This window comes from Lissotriton vulgaris, chromosome 1_1, assembly GCF_964263255.1.
Source record: "Lissotriton vulgaris chromosome 1_1, aLisVul1.2, whole genome shotgun sequence".
In the NCBI taxonomy this organism is placed as follows: Eukaryota; Metazoa; Chordata; class Amphibia; order Caudata; family Salamandridae; genus Lissotriton; species Lissotriton vulgaris.
The window spans coordinates 452,417,434-452,432,743 of NC_141685.1; the positions used below are offsets into that span (position 1 = coordinate 452,417,434).

Here is a 15,310-nt window from a genome sequence, read left to right on the forward strand (position 1 = left end):
TTAATGTGTGCATGACAATTGCAAGGGTGGTCGAAGGGCACATGAGTCCTCTTATTAGGTCAAGCATACTGGACAGGTCAAGCGCTGTTCGTTACGAGGCATGTTGTGGCTTACCAAGTACATAGTGTGGTTTGGAGCCCACCCATAAATTGACTTTCCTGTCCTCATTTGCGTGCTTCTTATTCGTGTCTGCGTTTGTCAGTCGTTTGGGTGTCCCATGCATGGAGTATTGCCTTTCCACAGTTGCTTTGATTGGCTGGAATCTCTGCTTCCACTACGTGCTTTTAAAGCACTACTTTTTATTCTTCTTTTGTTAAGCATTTCTTGAGTGCATGTTTTCGAACTGTCAAACTTTTATGTCCGCCTCTCCCCCTGCACTCTGTGTTAATCTCTGTTGCCAGAGGGCTTCTCCCTTCCCCATCCCTGTGGCGCTTGCCCGTGTGCGTCTCCCCATTTACCCCATCACCCCGGTGTTGCTTCCCCCTACCTGCACCTCTGTGCTGCTTTCCCATTCCGCCCACCTGATTTGGCTTCTTGCCCAGCCCTCATTACTTCAGTTCCCAATCCTCTTTTGGTTTTTAATTTTTTAAAAAACAAACAAAAAAAACTTTCCATGTTGTTTTTTCCATATTTTGTAGGTGTTCATGCGGCTGCCAAATAATGTGGCACTTGCGTCCACTGCTTTTTCCCCCATATATTTTACCTTTAGCTACACATTGCACAGCGTTGGGAATGCTGTGTAGAAGAGCTAAAAACCATTGGCAATGCCGATGCGTCACAAAGTCTAGACCTATTGGCTTTGACACTGCTTCTTTTTAGAAGGAAACTGGAAGGCAGTACGTAATTCAGCTCTACAGTGGCATAGTGCTGTTGTCTCCCTGGCTATAAACCTTGACTCTTGTATCTCACCTGGGTTGGGGACTCGTTTTAATAAATGACGCACCTTTGCCTCGAAAAATGTGACTCGTGGCAGAATCCTTCTGGAACTTCTATATTGATAAATCTGAAGCTATGTGCCTGGCTAGATTCAGACGCCCAACCATCAGTGGCTAGGTTACGGAGATGGGTTGTGCTCAACCGCAGATCTAGTCATGGGGCTAAACCTATGTATCGGCAAGTCGAATCGCACCCATATTCATGCAGTCTGTGGTCACTGAAGCCTAATACTTTTTAGAATGGTTGGAAAGTTCAGCTCTGGCGACGAGGTTCAGAGTCAAGAGAGCTGTGTTTTCACACCAACCCACACTTTGTCCTTTTCAAATCAATTTCTTTTCAAACCCATTACTTTATTCTGTTTTCTTTGCCATGTAGCCTGAGACATTATCTTGACCACCTATTGTGTGAGCCAGAACATTGTCTTCAAAAAAGCTGATTTATTACAGCTTGGCAAGTGTCACAAAATACCCAGCACAGTTGGCTTTTAGTATGCCAAATAAAAGCATGACGGAGCAGCGGACAGAGATGTGTACACCGTTTGTTTGTGTGAAATATCTTTGCGTTTTCAAATGCATGTTCTTGTGATGAAGCCATTGCAAATTGATTTAGTTTAGTTACAAACCATGCCTTCAGCCTCTAAGGTGTAGTAAATGACTTATACTGCTTTCCAGTGTACCCTGTTGAATGGGAGTATTTGCTCATATAGTGTGTTGCAAGGTTTGTTTTGTCTCGGACAACAGTGAATGTCTGTATGAAGCCACGGCATCTGTGTCCACCCCGGTGGAGGACCACGGCATCTGTGTCCACCCCGGTGGAGGACCACGGCATCTGTGTCCACCCCGGTGGAGGACCACGGCATCTGTGTCCACCCCGGTGGAGGACCACGGCATCTGTGTCCACCCCGGTGGGGGACCACGGCATCTGTGTCCACCCCGGTGGGGGACCACGGCATCTGTGTCCACCCCGGTGGAGGACCACAGCATCTGTGTCCACCCCGGTGGAGGACCACGGCATCTGTCCACCTCGGTGAAGGACCACGGCATCTACATCCACCCCGGTGGACTCCTTGTTCTGAATGTTTTGGCTGAGACATATTGGATGTCCTCTGGTGCTTTAAGACTGAATTCTTCTGAAACAGTTTCCCCTCTGTTCTTCTGTTTGCCATGCATATTGAGCGCTGGTGGTTCTCAACTGTCGGAAAATGGTCTCTCCACACCACTTCACTGTACCGTCTAAATTTCCGGTTTATTGACTTTCTCTTTTTGTTTACAGGTAACACTGATGCGTTGAGTAACTTATAGTTTTACTTACTCCTGCTTGGGAATATCAACGTGCTTCTGAACTCCAATGATTTTGATTCCTTCTTTTTGTAGAGCGAAGCAGAAAGCAATAGTGCTGTACATAATTAAATTGCTTCTGAAAACACCTCCAAGCACTGCAATGGGTAATGGCAGAAAGGGCTTATGAAGAAGGCTGGGACTCTGGTACTTCGTGAAAGTTTTCTGATGTTTAGGGTGTAATGACGGGCAGTGCAGGGTGGAACCCTGTGTGTAAAGCGTTCTGAGAGCAAGTGGTCTGCTTTTGTTTGGGCCGGGGCCTGAATGTTATGATTTGTAGATCTGATTCCTAGAATGATGGAATGGCTGTAAGATGTTAACCTCGGGAATAGCTATGTAGTGTATTCTGGACCAAGCGTAATGTCTTGAACTGGATTCTTTCTTAGATAGGCCACCAACAAAGTCCATTGAGTGGAGACAAAACCTGATCATATCATCTTAGTTCAAGAATCAGCTGACTGGCAAATTTGGCCCCTTGAAAGTTGTGCAAGATCCTTGCACGGATGGCAATGCAGTAGTCAAGCTTTGGGAGATGCTGCAAGACCCATGGCCATATTGTGGGGCACGATGAACTGGGGTATGATTTGTTGAAGTAGTCTAAGGTGGTGAAATTCATTTTTAGGTGTTGGCTAGACAGCACATGCACTGTCTCGAGACCTGTTTACAATTCAGTGGGCTTCAGCCTGTCAATAGGCTTATTTGTTCTCTCCATCGTCGCTCATGTATCCTTTGTTCCAGTTTGTCCACAGCGTGAATGCGTTAGGCCTCTTCCTGTGTTTGGCCCTCCCCCAAAGCATGGACTAAGTACTTATGTCCATCCACTGCTCCCGCTTTAGGAGTCCCTTTTTTCTTTGTCTTTGAGCACTCCGCATGAGTGCTTGTGTTTTCGCTCGATCTGTCTCCTCCCACCAACCCCAACGCTGTTGCTTCTTTTCCGTTACTATTTGGCTTTATTATTCACCTCTTGAAGGGAAAAAAACTGGAATAGAAACCGACATTCCTAAATGTAACAAGGGTTTTAAAATGATGCCTCACAAGGCATGTTTATCAAGCCACTGCAAATATGTAGACCTCCCACTCGACCACCCAGTTATTCACTTTGGCCAACACTGGCATAGAGACCCGGGGAAGGTGAACCTTAAAGGTAGAAGCGAGCCACAAAGCAGAGATTAAGTTCTATAAAATACCTACAGCAGTTCTAAAACTATGGACAAGGCACCAGTGTGATAGTCCTCCTGTTGGTTATTGCTTTAAAGACTATCCACTGAGTATACATTCGCTACAGCGACGATTGGAGTAATGGCACAGATGGTTTAAAGCCAGTCTGAATCAGATAAAAAAATAAAATGAATTTAACGGCCAAAGAAAAGATACCTTAAGTAAAGGACAACAGTAGTGCTCTAAGGGCTAGGACAATTGAAACAAGCCAGCCTCGGTCACATGGGAGATCAGAGACAAAGAACACCCGAGTGCTCGTATGAACCGCTGCAATAAAGCAGGACTAGAACCAAAGGATCCCCTACCATACCTCAGCTGCATTTAAATTCACAATAGTAAAGCGGTCCTGAAGAAGGTGGCTCTAATCAGTTTACCACCGAAACGTAACTTGGCCTGATGGTTCCAGCGAGCTGCATAACCATGGACATTTAAGAAGATTTAATGACCATGATTTTGTGATCTGCAAGCCATTTTACTGCTGGAAACAGTGGAATGTAGTGTGATGTATGTATAAGTTTGTGTGGTATGTTTTGACTGTATGTGAGCTATTTTGTTCCATTAATTGTTCATAGGTGTCATTATGCCTTTTTAAAAATTGTCTGCACATATAGACTGTTTGAAAAAAAAGATTTTTTTTCTCATTATCCATGAAATGGTATTATAAGAACAAATGAAAAGAAAATAAGAGATGAAAGAAATAACACAAAGATTTTTCTAAGAAAGCTTATAATCTCTTTTAGTATAATTGTTGTAATTTACATTTCTGAGGGAGAGCCCAACCGAGCCAGTGTTGGCCAAAGTGAATAACTGGGTGGTTGAGTGGGAGGTCCATAAATTTGCAGTGTTTGTGTCCCCTTTTCTCCCCGACCCCAAAAACTTTGTATAGGGGTACCTTATTTCAGTAATGTTTATCAAGCCAGGCACCATTCGCCTGTGTGTTTTGTTTTTATTACCTAATTTAACTTTTGTTTTATTTTCATTCTCCCAGTTAACCCACCATGCCACTCTCATTAACACATAATTGCCAGCTTCTGGCAGATGAGCCTCAACGGAGCACACTACGGGGAGGGGGGAGGGAAGCGCCTGAAAACTGGCCATGCCAAGGAGCAGTCGTGGTAGCTGGGCTCAGGCAGTTGCTGCTTGGGCGCCTTGTTTCCGTTTCTTGAAGAGCTGCTCCTTGTGCGCTCCTACCCAAATATTTTATTTTTCCAAAGCCTTTTTCCTTTTATTATTGCTCATGAAAGTGCTTTCAAATATGCCTCATGATAGCAGTCCAGACCGAACTGTCAAGCCAAGTCTTACCGGGACTGGAAACTAGCATTCTGGGGCCAGTTTCGGGGTAGCACTCCTCATCAGCCAGGCTAGCTTGAATCCAGTGGCAAAGTGAGCAAGGGACCCACATAAGGACCAGGGTCCCCCCAGGTTGGGGGGGGGGCGTTGGGGGGGTGGGGGGGGGGGGGGTTGGGGGGGGGGGTGCCTGAAAAGTTTGAGTGCTCCGCCCACCTTCTCCTTGTGTTCACCAGTGGATTATGAGGCTGAGAGTCCTTGGTTTGTTGCTGTGACAATTTCTCCTGAAGCTATGCAGTCCAGTGCAGATTATTGTCGCATTACTGGAGTGCTGCTCATTGGCCAGACCAGTTATTTCAAATATACAAAGCTGATGTTTGGTCAGCCCCTTGCTCATGCTTGTATGGCTTGATTGTACTCCTGCATTATCATCTAAGTCAATGGTTTTCCTCTGTATTCTTATGTTTTTCCTGCCCACATTTGATTCAATCTTAGTGTTGTATGCAGGGCCGGACTGGGAACCAGAACCGGCACTGGCAAAGTGCTCGGCCGGCCCCCCTCCCTCCCCCCCCTGTGAGGAGAGGGGAGGGGGGAGAGGTGCGACCGCGCTCTGTGACAGGGCCGGTTTTCGGCCGTTTTTGTTACAGGGCCGTTTTTGCAGCATAACGGCCCTGTAACAAAAACGGCCCCAGGGGCCCAAAACCGGCCCCCAACCATGCGGCCCACCGGGGGATTGCCCGGTGCCCTCAATGGCCAGTCCGGGCCTGGTTGTATGATTGGTTGACTTGTATCCTTCCACTACTATCGATTTTTACATTTCGAGAACCACGTTTTTACTTTTATGTTAAGCACTCTATGGATGTGCAAGTGTTTTTTTGCTCTTGTTGTTTCCTGCTTCTCTTTTCCCAACTGCCAAGTGAGTAAAAACACGAAGTGACCCGACTCCCTACGTGTATACCCTCTTTGATTCATACAGCTCAAGCGGGTTTTATTCCAGGTCGTAATACAGCACTCAATATCCGGAGACTCCTTTTACTTCTGAATGATGATTTCTTGGATAAACGGATGGCAGCTGTTTTGGCGATAGACAATGAAAAGGCCTTTGATAGCCCAAGTTCTTATATCAAGTAATGGCTTGAATGGGGATGGGGCCTGGGTTTATTCACTTGATCCGGCTTCTCTACACGGGAGAAGATCTTGCCAGGTCCAAATTGGTTTTTATTTTTATATTCTGCACAGACCTTACCCTTATATTTGGAAAGATAAATAGATTCTATGCGGCTGCTGCAAAATGTCCCAAGATGTGGGAAGTTGGCTGCAGAAATTCTGAATTTCACTTTTTTGAGTGAAATGTGAGCATAACTATAACCTTTGTTTTAAGGTTTTTTTACTCCTTTTTCTTAAATATAGCTTCTCTGTAACCTTTTGGTTTATTAAGTAAGGTAATTTTATTTCGTAACTGTAAGCACTGAGAGTGAATGTGACTGGATGAGTGTCCCAGAGTGTGTGTGACTGCATGAGTGTCTCACTGTGTTTCTGAGTGGGTACATGAGTGTCTCAGTAGGTCTGTGATTAGGTGCAAGCCTGAATGGGTTTGCCAGTGTCTCTATGTGTGTCAGTCTGTGAGTCCCCGGGGCTTTATTTAAAGCAAAGGAGGGGGGACAAATTGCCCCCGCTGGAGATTTTATATGCCCCGGGGACCACCAACTCCCATGGGCCAAATACTTTCTTTAAAGTTGGAGGAGGGGCACACCTGTACCCCACCTCCACCCCTCTCCCTAGGCAGATGTCTGCCCTGGGGACCCCTTTCCCTGGCATTAATTCAATTGGGGAGGGAGGCTGCACAGGCTCCCTTCCAGGTATGAAATAAGCCCCAGAGCCCAGACTTTTCATTGTGGGGGACTGCAGGGGGTGCCTAAAGGCTCTCTCAGACTCTCCCGGCTCCTCTCCTCGGCAATGGTTTCACAGACTGGGAGCTGCTAAACATGCAGCTCTGTGTCTGTGAGAGCAATCGTTTCACCCGTTTCCCTGTCCGCTTGACAGTGAGGAGGAAACAGATGAAAATTCTGCCCTCAGAAAGCAGGAGCGGTTTCACATCTCCCGCTTTCTGAGAGCAGAGTTTGTGTTTGCCCTGACGTTACGAGAGCAGTCAAGCTCCTGCCAAATCAGAGCAAACGGCTATATCCCAGGAGTGGGTGGGGGGGTGATTAATCTGACCCCTCTAATTGGTACGGGCCAGCCCTGATGAGATGGTTGCTCCCAGGGCCATATATAGCCTTGCAGGGGGGGGCTTGTGGCCCCCTGCACTTTACAAATGATATTTTGGTGTCTGGGAGGTGATGATCCCCGGGGCCCTGGAGGGGGGAGGGAATGTGCCCACGTGGCCTCCCTGAACAATTTTATATTTTAAAGCCCTGAGAAGGTGTTGGTCCCTGGGGCATAAAAATGCCCACGTATTTTGGGGGGAGGTGGACAGCAGGGGCATGTGCACCCACCTTCTTAAATTTAATAAAGCAGTCCTGCTCACAGGAGACCACACTTCTGTTTTTTTTTCTTTCAATTGTGCCATGAACTTGCAGCTCCACCTGCAATTTCGTGGCAAAATTGCTTAAACTGTTTTTAAGCCCCAGCGTCAGGATTTTCCAACCCTACCCCCTTTTCTATATTTGTAACTATTTTTTTTTGTGGGACTTGGCTGAAGCAGAGTCCCAAGTGTGTGTGTGTGTGTGTGTGTGTGTGTGTGTACGTACGTATACAATGGTAATGGTGAATTTAGGGTTGGGTAAGGGAAATGTCATATAACCATAATTGTGAAAAGCTGGTAGTTGTTTGTACGTGGATTGGTAAGTCATCGCATAAAGATGTGTTAGAATAAACAGTTTGGAACAATATGTGGCTGTCAGAGATTACGGGATTGAACTGTGAGGTTCTGAAGAGTAATGCCCTGATTACTTACCGGTAATCTTCATTACTCCGAGTTAGTCACCCTCGCCACAAGACTAACAAAGTGAGCTTCAGTTCCACACCAGAACCCTCCAATGCAAAAAAAGTCAGCCTCCCATCCCTTCCCAATATGGCTGACTCATAGCACTCCATGACCACTATAAGAGGTGGGCTGGCCCAACGCCAAATCCTGAAACTACCAAGCCCAAACATGAAGCCGATAGCCAGACAGGGAGGGAGGGAGGGATGGGAACTCATGTGGTGAAGAAGACTAACTCAGAGTAATGAAGATTACCGGTAAGTAATCGGGGCATTACCTCCTCGTCAGTCTTCCTCGACACATGACTAACAAAGTGAGCACATACCAAAGCCAAGCAAGTTCATGGAAACTCACAAGAAACCAAAAGCCCAGAAGGGGATGCCCACGAAAGAGGGCAAACCCAACAGACCAATAAGAGTGGAAGGACCACCCAAGAGAGGCAACCACTAGCAGGAAGAACCAGTCCGGGACCGAAATACACCGGGAAGGCCAAAACCCCGGACCCCAGAGACACAAAGTGCCGCCAGGAAATCTGCCCCAAGCAAAAGCCGAAGGAGGACAGAGCAAGGACACGGGACCAGACTGCACTGAGCCGAAGGCAACAGCAAAACAGAGCCTGGAACAGAAAGAGCAAGCCAGACCAAACACACCAGGACCGCCCAATAGACAGCCAAAAGTGAGAGGGGTGCAAAAGCCCAGAGAGAGGAACTGAATGAAAAGAGGGCATCCCCACCACAGCGACCCAACAAAAAAACCACAGCCGAAAGACACGCAGTCCGACAAACACAGCAACATCGCAAGGTGACCACCACCCGTGAGAGAGCCAGAGCCACCAGAGGAACGGAGCAGTGGAACCAGACGTAAACAAACAGACTGGCAAGAGCCGCAAGAACGGAAAAGGGGCCCAGAAGAGAAACAGGTGGGGGAAACACCCCAGTCACACAAAGGACCTCCCAGAAGGGAGGTCGACCCCAAGGAGAGAACCCATGCAGGCACAAGGTAAAATGGACCCAGGAAGGCGCCGGAAACGACAGACCCGGCCACCAAGGGAACCCAACCGGCCAAAAGCAAAAAGCAGAAAACCCACAGGTCTGCCCACACCTTCGGAAGGAAGGGAAATGCAGCGCGGCGGCCTGAGACCACCCTGCACAGGGACCAAGCAAACCGTCCCAGGAAAGTACCACAAGAAGAAAGCGAGCCGCCGAAGAGAGCACAGAGGCGACCATATAGTCAGCCAGCCAACAACCAGCGCTGCCCAGCCTAACAACGAAGAACCAACTGGAACCGGAGCGCACTGGGAGAAAAAGCCACAGGCAGAAACACCAAAGGTTTGAAGGACAGAAGAGTACGGCGAAAACGAGCCCGAGCCATTTCAAGACTCCCAGATAGCCACCCAAGCCAACAGGCTCCGGGACCCCAAAACCAGGTACAAAAAATGAGGACACAATCCACACCAGAAGCGCAGGGCCCCGCCCGAGAGATGAGAACAGGGAGCCCCAGCACCCCCGGACACCCAAGCACAGCTGGAAACAAAAACCAGCAAGAGAAAGCAGGGACAGGACACAAAACCGCACCCACATAGACAAAACGGTGACCAAAGAGCAACAGGCCCAAATCAACCACAGCAACAGCAGATGCCCATGGATATGCACCCAGGCGAGCACCACCAACAGGACAAAAGCCCTGGCCAGGCCAAACAAGCCCAGAATCCCCGAAAGAAAAGGGACCCAGGAAAGCGCAAAGCCGGGAGCCCAGACGAGAAGACCGAAGAGCCAACACTGGGGACCCAAAGGAAGCAGACAGCATCACATGCTCCCAGGAGAACTCCCAGCCAGGCACCAAAGAGGCCCGACCCACAAATCACCAAACGAGAGCCGAAGAGAACTAGAGAAATCCGGGTGGAACGGCCGGAGCCAAAATGACCTAGGCAAGGACAGCACCAATGTGGAACGGCCGGAGCCAAAATTACCTAGGCAAGGACAGCACCAATGGGCCAAAAAGCCAACCGGGGCGAACCCTACAAACCCACCAGAATGGTAACAAACAAGACCAAGCAAGGCAGAGGAAATCCCCAGAGAAGCCCAGGAAGGGCAAACAGAAGCCAGAAGGGAAAAGCCCCAACAGCAGTTCGCCCTCCTCAGACATGCCGCCGCCCGCAGCCCCTGAAAAACACCGGAGGACGGCCAACAAGGAACCAACTGGGACAGACCCCGCACAAAAACAGCAGGAACAGGAGCCCACAGGGTGAAAGGACCACAGGCCCAAAGCCCGAAAGGGACGAAGGAGACAGGGGCAACACCGCAAACCATGAAGCAGATGCCCTGCAACCCAGCACCACAGGCGCAGAATTACAAAGTTACCCAAGCCAAATCAAGGAACTGATATAGCGCGCGGGTCACCCGACTATAATTTTACCATTACTCATCTGGGCCCACAATTCAATTACACATTTACTTAATCAGGTAACCCACACTCTACTACCAGTTTATTTTATTTCACTAATTCCTATACCATTGACTTGCCAGTCCTTGTCATTTGGTACCTATGTCCACATGGATCAGGGAGTTATTTGTAAAGAGAGGCAATCAAAATACTATAAAATTGGCACTCCTATAATAACTACAGACTCAGGGTAGGTTCAAACTCTTTATCTAATCATCATCAAAAGTCATGAGCCACAGATTAAAAGTAATTAAACTGTCAATAACCAAGATCAGAAACAGTGTATAGCTATGCAAAAGATAGATTATGCCAACCATTTAGCAAACTCGAGATAAAGGGAAGGTAAGAACAAGGAACATACTATTTTCAGATACAGTCTTTCGCAATTTGACTAAAGGCGGGTAAAGAAAGAGAACATGCTAAACCAACAGTTTTGCAATTATTAGTGGGTTGGGAAAGAATACCAGGTGCACTAACGAAACTAAATTGTAGCATATGACTATAGGGAAGGGAAGAAATTGGAACACGCTAAGAATTCAGATAATCAAGCTTAACTTCATAAAGGGAGGGTGAAGAAAAAGATCATTTATACTATTATGAAAAAACATTTAGCATTTGACTAAAAGGGTGAGTAAGGAAGTGGAACACGCTAATAAACAGCAAAACATTAATTCATCATTTACTAAGGGAAGGGAAAAAAGAACATATGCAATCAAAGCTTTGCAAATTCAGGGAAGGTAAAGAAAAGGACGCAAATTATATTGACAGTTACACACACAGATTTATATTTACCTAGAATGGTGTGAAGACCAACCCTGGCCACGGGTCAGTTGGAAAGGACAGGAGAAACCCTAAAGATTTGAGTGCCAGTAGCCAGCAGCTGCAGATCAGGAAAATCAGGACAGGTTAACCCCAGGATTTGGATCAGGACCGGACCACCAAAGGTTAAGACCAGCACCTGCAGTTTCAGTTGCAACGCCTGCGCTACTCCCTCTCTGCAAGGAATCAGCCAAAACCCTGATTGGGGTTACAGCTTTCACCAGCAAAGTGCTTCGCCAGCACTTCAACTGCCCAGAACCCCGATTGGGTCAGCGAACCTCCCGACAGAGTGCTCTACAGCTCTCTGCTCTTAATCACCTATTGAGTGCGTTAGGTTAGTGACAGGTCAGCTATTCGGACAAGTCGGACAGTTTCTCTAGCTAAACCTTTGCTAGTTATACTGTTTTGCAGGTCAGTGTACCACCCCCCAATGTTGCAAGTGTAAGGATCCCCAATTTCGATTGGACAAAGGAGGACAGGTCATCACCGCACCTAAAATGTAGACTTTTGCTTTCTCCTTATTCAAATGTATGCCCACGCCCATCAAATTCAGGTTCTCATGTCGATTTCTTCCACCTAACAATGGATGTTACATTGACGATTACAATGTATACAATTTAGAGTTCATCAGGTGAGTTTCTCAGGAGCATCTTCTAGTGAGTCCGCTCCTTGGCAATAGTCCAAAGGTCACTGCTCCGGAGACTTGCGATTCTCGCGCAGTCGCAGTTTCAACAAAGATGGAGTACAGCGTTACGAAACAGGCCAGTTTTCAAAGTGTAACCTGAAATGGGAAAGAAACAGTTTTAGAACACAGAATAAATGATTACACTGTATATCATGAATTTCTACACTATACCCATTACTTTATAATAAACATTAGGCAGAACGGACAGCTTCGCAAAAGCAGCAGTGCAATCCTCTTGCATGTGAGATTACAAAACGGCCATATTAATGCTAGTGCGCAGATGCGACAAACTTCCCTCCAACGGCGAGTACGTCATGTCACGTGGTTATGACAGACGCATGCACAGTAGAAATTCCTGAGTAGCAACAGCCATCTTAGATGCAAGCGTATTAAGATTAGAAAACACATAGGCAAGCTTCACTCGGATGCTCAATATCGATGGAAAAAAAGGGTAAATTAGTAAGACAAACATGTTGATTACATAGTTAGGGTTATTCAAGGTTCATGATTACAAGCAAGTCGCTTCTCGTGCGAATCCTTGCTCCATCAGAACCCTGCAAAAAAGCAGAGAGAACAACCCAATGGGACCCGCCGAGGCCAACATAGAAGAAACCAGAGCGACAAAACACCGGAAGGCCTCAATGCAGGGTCATGCAGAGCACGGAAGGGCATACGACACCTCGATGCCAGAACCAAGAAAACAGAAGGACCAAAATCCAAATGTGTGCACATGCAAAGTGCTCGTTCACCCGGATGCCTGACGCATCTGGAGAGACGTGCGCATAACTAAAAAAACAGGCACGCCCGCCTCTTATAGTGGTCATGGAGTATTATGGGTCGGCCATATTGGGAGGGGATGGGAGGCATGGGAGGCTGACTTTTTTTTTCTTTGGAGGGGTTCTAATGTGGGGAGCTGAAGCTCACTTTGTTAGTCATGTGGCGAGAGACTGACGAGGAGGTAATGCATTGTAATGTCTGCCCAATTACAGGACACCATAGCTTCCATACACGCAGCAGGCTTGTCACTAAGGCTTGCCGCTCTTCAAAATGCTAATAGCGCTGAATAACAGATGAATAGTGCTATCCAACTCGACGGGACACAATTCATCCATCACAGATTGACGAAAGGCTTAGAGGACCCGCTGGGACCTGAACCGGTGACCATGAGGCCGAACACAGGCAGTCCAATGAACCACCAGACCCGGCGGCCCGTAAACAGCCCCCACACTCTGCGCCAGGTAGCAGGCCCATCACCACCAGAAAAGAAGGAAACTAACAACAAAAGTGAGTACAGTTCCCCCAGATCCGTACCGGACAGTGGCAAAAATGGGACAGCAGCCGAAGAGCCAAGCTGAAGCGAGACCTCCCCCAACAGGACACAGCACATACACCAGGGAGACAGCCACGGAGTATAAGAGCTGCCCAGAAATACAGGAAGTTGAGCGCCGTAGCCGAGACACGAACCAGGAACACCAGCTCCGAGGCCGGTCGCGCAAGTCCGAAGGACACAACCTCGATCCCAAGAATAGTGAAGCGCACGTGCATGTAAGTAAGAAATTGCACCAAAACCATACATAAAGGAAAACCTTGGATTGAAGGTGACCGCACTACCATACACAAAGGAAGGCAAAGAAACCTCAGCAAGACCCACACGAAGGACAGGAGCCACAGTGGGACATATGACAGGCCACAATTCGCACAGGAAATAATGCAGCTCCGCACGGGAGCGAGCCCGACGGAGGCAATTGAAGAAGCGAGTGGCCCCTGACTGAACGCGTGCCTGTAAGGACCGAGAGAGGGCCCTGCTCGGAAAATGGAGGCACAGCTGAGGCAGGAGGACTCAGCACACAGAGTCCACCAGCCGTCCGCCCAAGGAAGAGAGCCGACCGCATGCCTACACCAGCACCGCATAGAAAAACCAGCCCCTGAGAGAAACCAGCAGAGCGGGAAGTTAGATGAGGCAACCATGGGATGCACGTAAGCCAGAGGTGTTCCGGGGAGCCAGCAGATACACAGCAGCCGCCGCCTGCCACAGCGCCACGAGGGGCAGGCGGGCGGCGAAACAAAGTGCAGGGAAAGAAACAAATCGTACAGTCGCCGCCTGCCGCCCGCCGCAGCACCATGAGAGGCAGGCAGGCGGCAACAAACTGGGCTCAGAGTAAAGGGCACAGCGGAGGCACGGCAAGGCGCCGGCCCCCTCCCAAACAGTACCCCGGCCAATTCCCCCACCCCCCACCCCCCACCCCCCACCGCACCCCTCTGGAAAACCCATGGCCCGCTGGAGCAGAGCCTAACCGGCCAATACAGAACACACCGGGGAGGAAAGGGGGGGAAACAAGAGCCCATGATCCTCCGGTCCGCTAGAGCAGGACCTCCAACCCGAGACCCACATACCTGCTACTGCAGACACCACTTGCCTGACGCATCTGGAGAGACGTGCGCATAACTAAAAAAACAGGCTCGCCCGCCTCCTATAGTGGTCATGGAGTATTATGGGTCGGCCATATTGGGAAGGGATGGGAGGCATGGGAGGCTGACTTTTTTTTTGCTTTGGAGGGGTTCTAATGTGGGGAGCTGAAGCTCACTTTGTTAGTCATGTGGCGAGAGACTGACGAGGAGGTAATGCATTGTAATGTCTGCCAAATTACAGGACACCATTGCTTCCATACACGCAGCAGGCTTGTCACTAGAGCTTGCCGCTCTTCAAAATGTTAACCCTTTCGCTGCGGCGGCTATTCCGCCGCAGCGCTAAAGGGGCGGGGCGGCCGCCGCATGCTGGTGACAGAACCGCTCCGTCACCAGCTACAGTTGAGCTGTGCTGGTGACGGAGCGGTTCCGTCATGACCCGCCCCGCTCATTAAGACTGCCGCGCAGGCGCGAAATCAGCGCCGCGCAGGCGCGGCGGCCGGGCCATGACTAAACCGCTCCGTCATCAGCACAGCTCAACTGTAGCTGATGACGGAGCGGTTCCGTCATCAGCAGGGGAGGGGTTAAATTCCACGTATTCTTCTGGTTCGTCTCGAAGACACAATTGCTCTTTCCATAGATGCATAGGAAAAATAAGCGCATTACATTAAGCTTTGTGTGGTATCGTGTTGGTGTTGTGCGCGTGTGTGTCTCGTGTTGTGTGCGTGTATGTGTCTGTATGCGCGTGTGTGCATGTGCTCGTGTGGAATGCGTGGAATGTATGCAAGGGCGAATGCTGGGGTTGTCAGTTACTGGAAGGGAGGACGGAGGAAGTACTATCGTGTTGCTGTATCGCCATTACTTGAATATCAAATAAAGAACCATTGAAGAACCTACATCTCTACAGAATCCTTCTTACAATACATGGCGACGAGCGGGATTTGGCAGCAGCAACATCGATTTTTTTTTTTTAAAGAAAATTTTTTTTTCTACCTTAAAATTTCGTTGATAAATGAATATCGGATTACTATCATTTACTGACTAACGAAGAACTTTTCTACAACAACAGTGAGTAGCGTTTGGCAGAACGTTCGTGAAAGTGTAAATTTTACCTTAAACCAGCTACCGCAACGTATGATGCATCTTTTGAAATGATCAACTCGTGAAGGACAGCTGCGCGTGCGGATTAACCTCTAG

At 48.4% G+C, this 15,310-nt stretch overlaps 1 protein-coding gene across 1 annotated transcript in view; it reads left to right on the plus strand.

Annotated features, from left to right (window-relative positions):
* The window catches only part of PGM1 (phosphoglucomutase 1), a 299,899-nt gene that overhangs the window by 40,757 nt on the left and 243,832 nt on the right, over positions 1–15,310 (plus strand). The window lies entirely within an intron of this gene.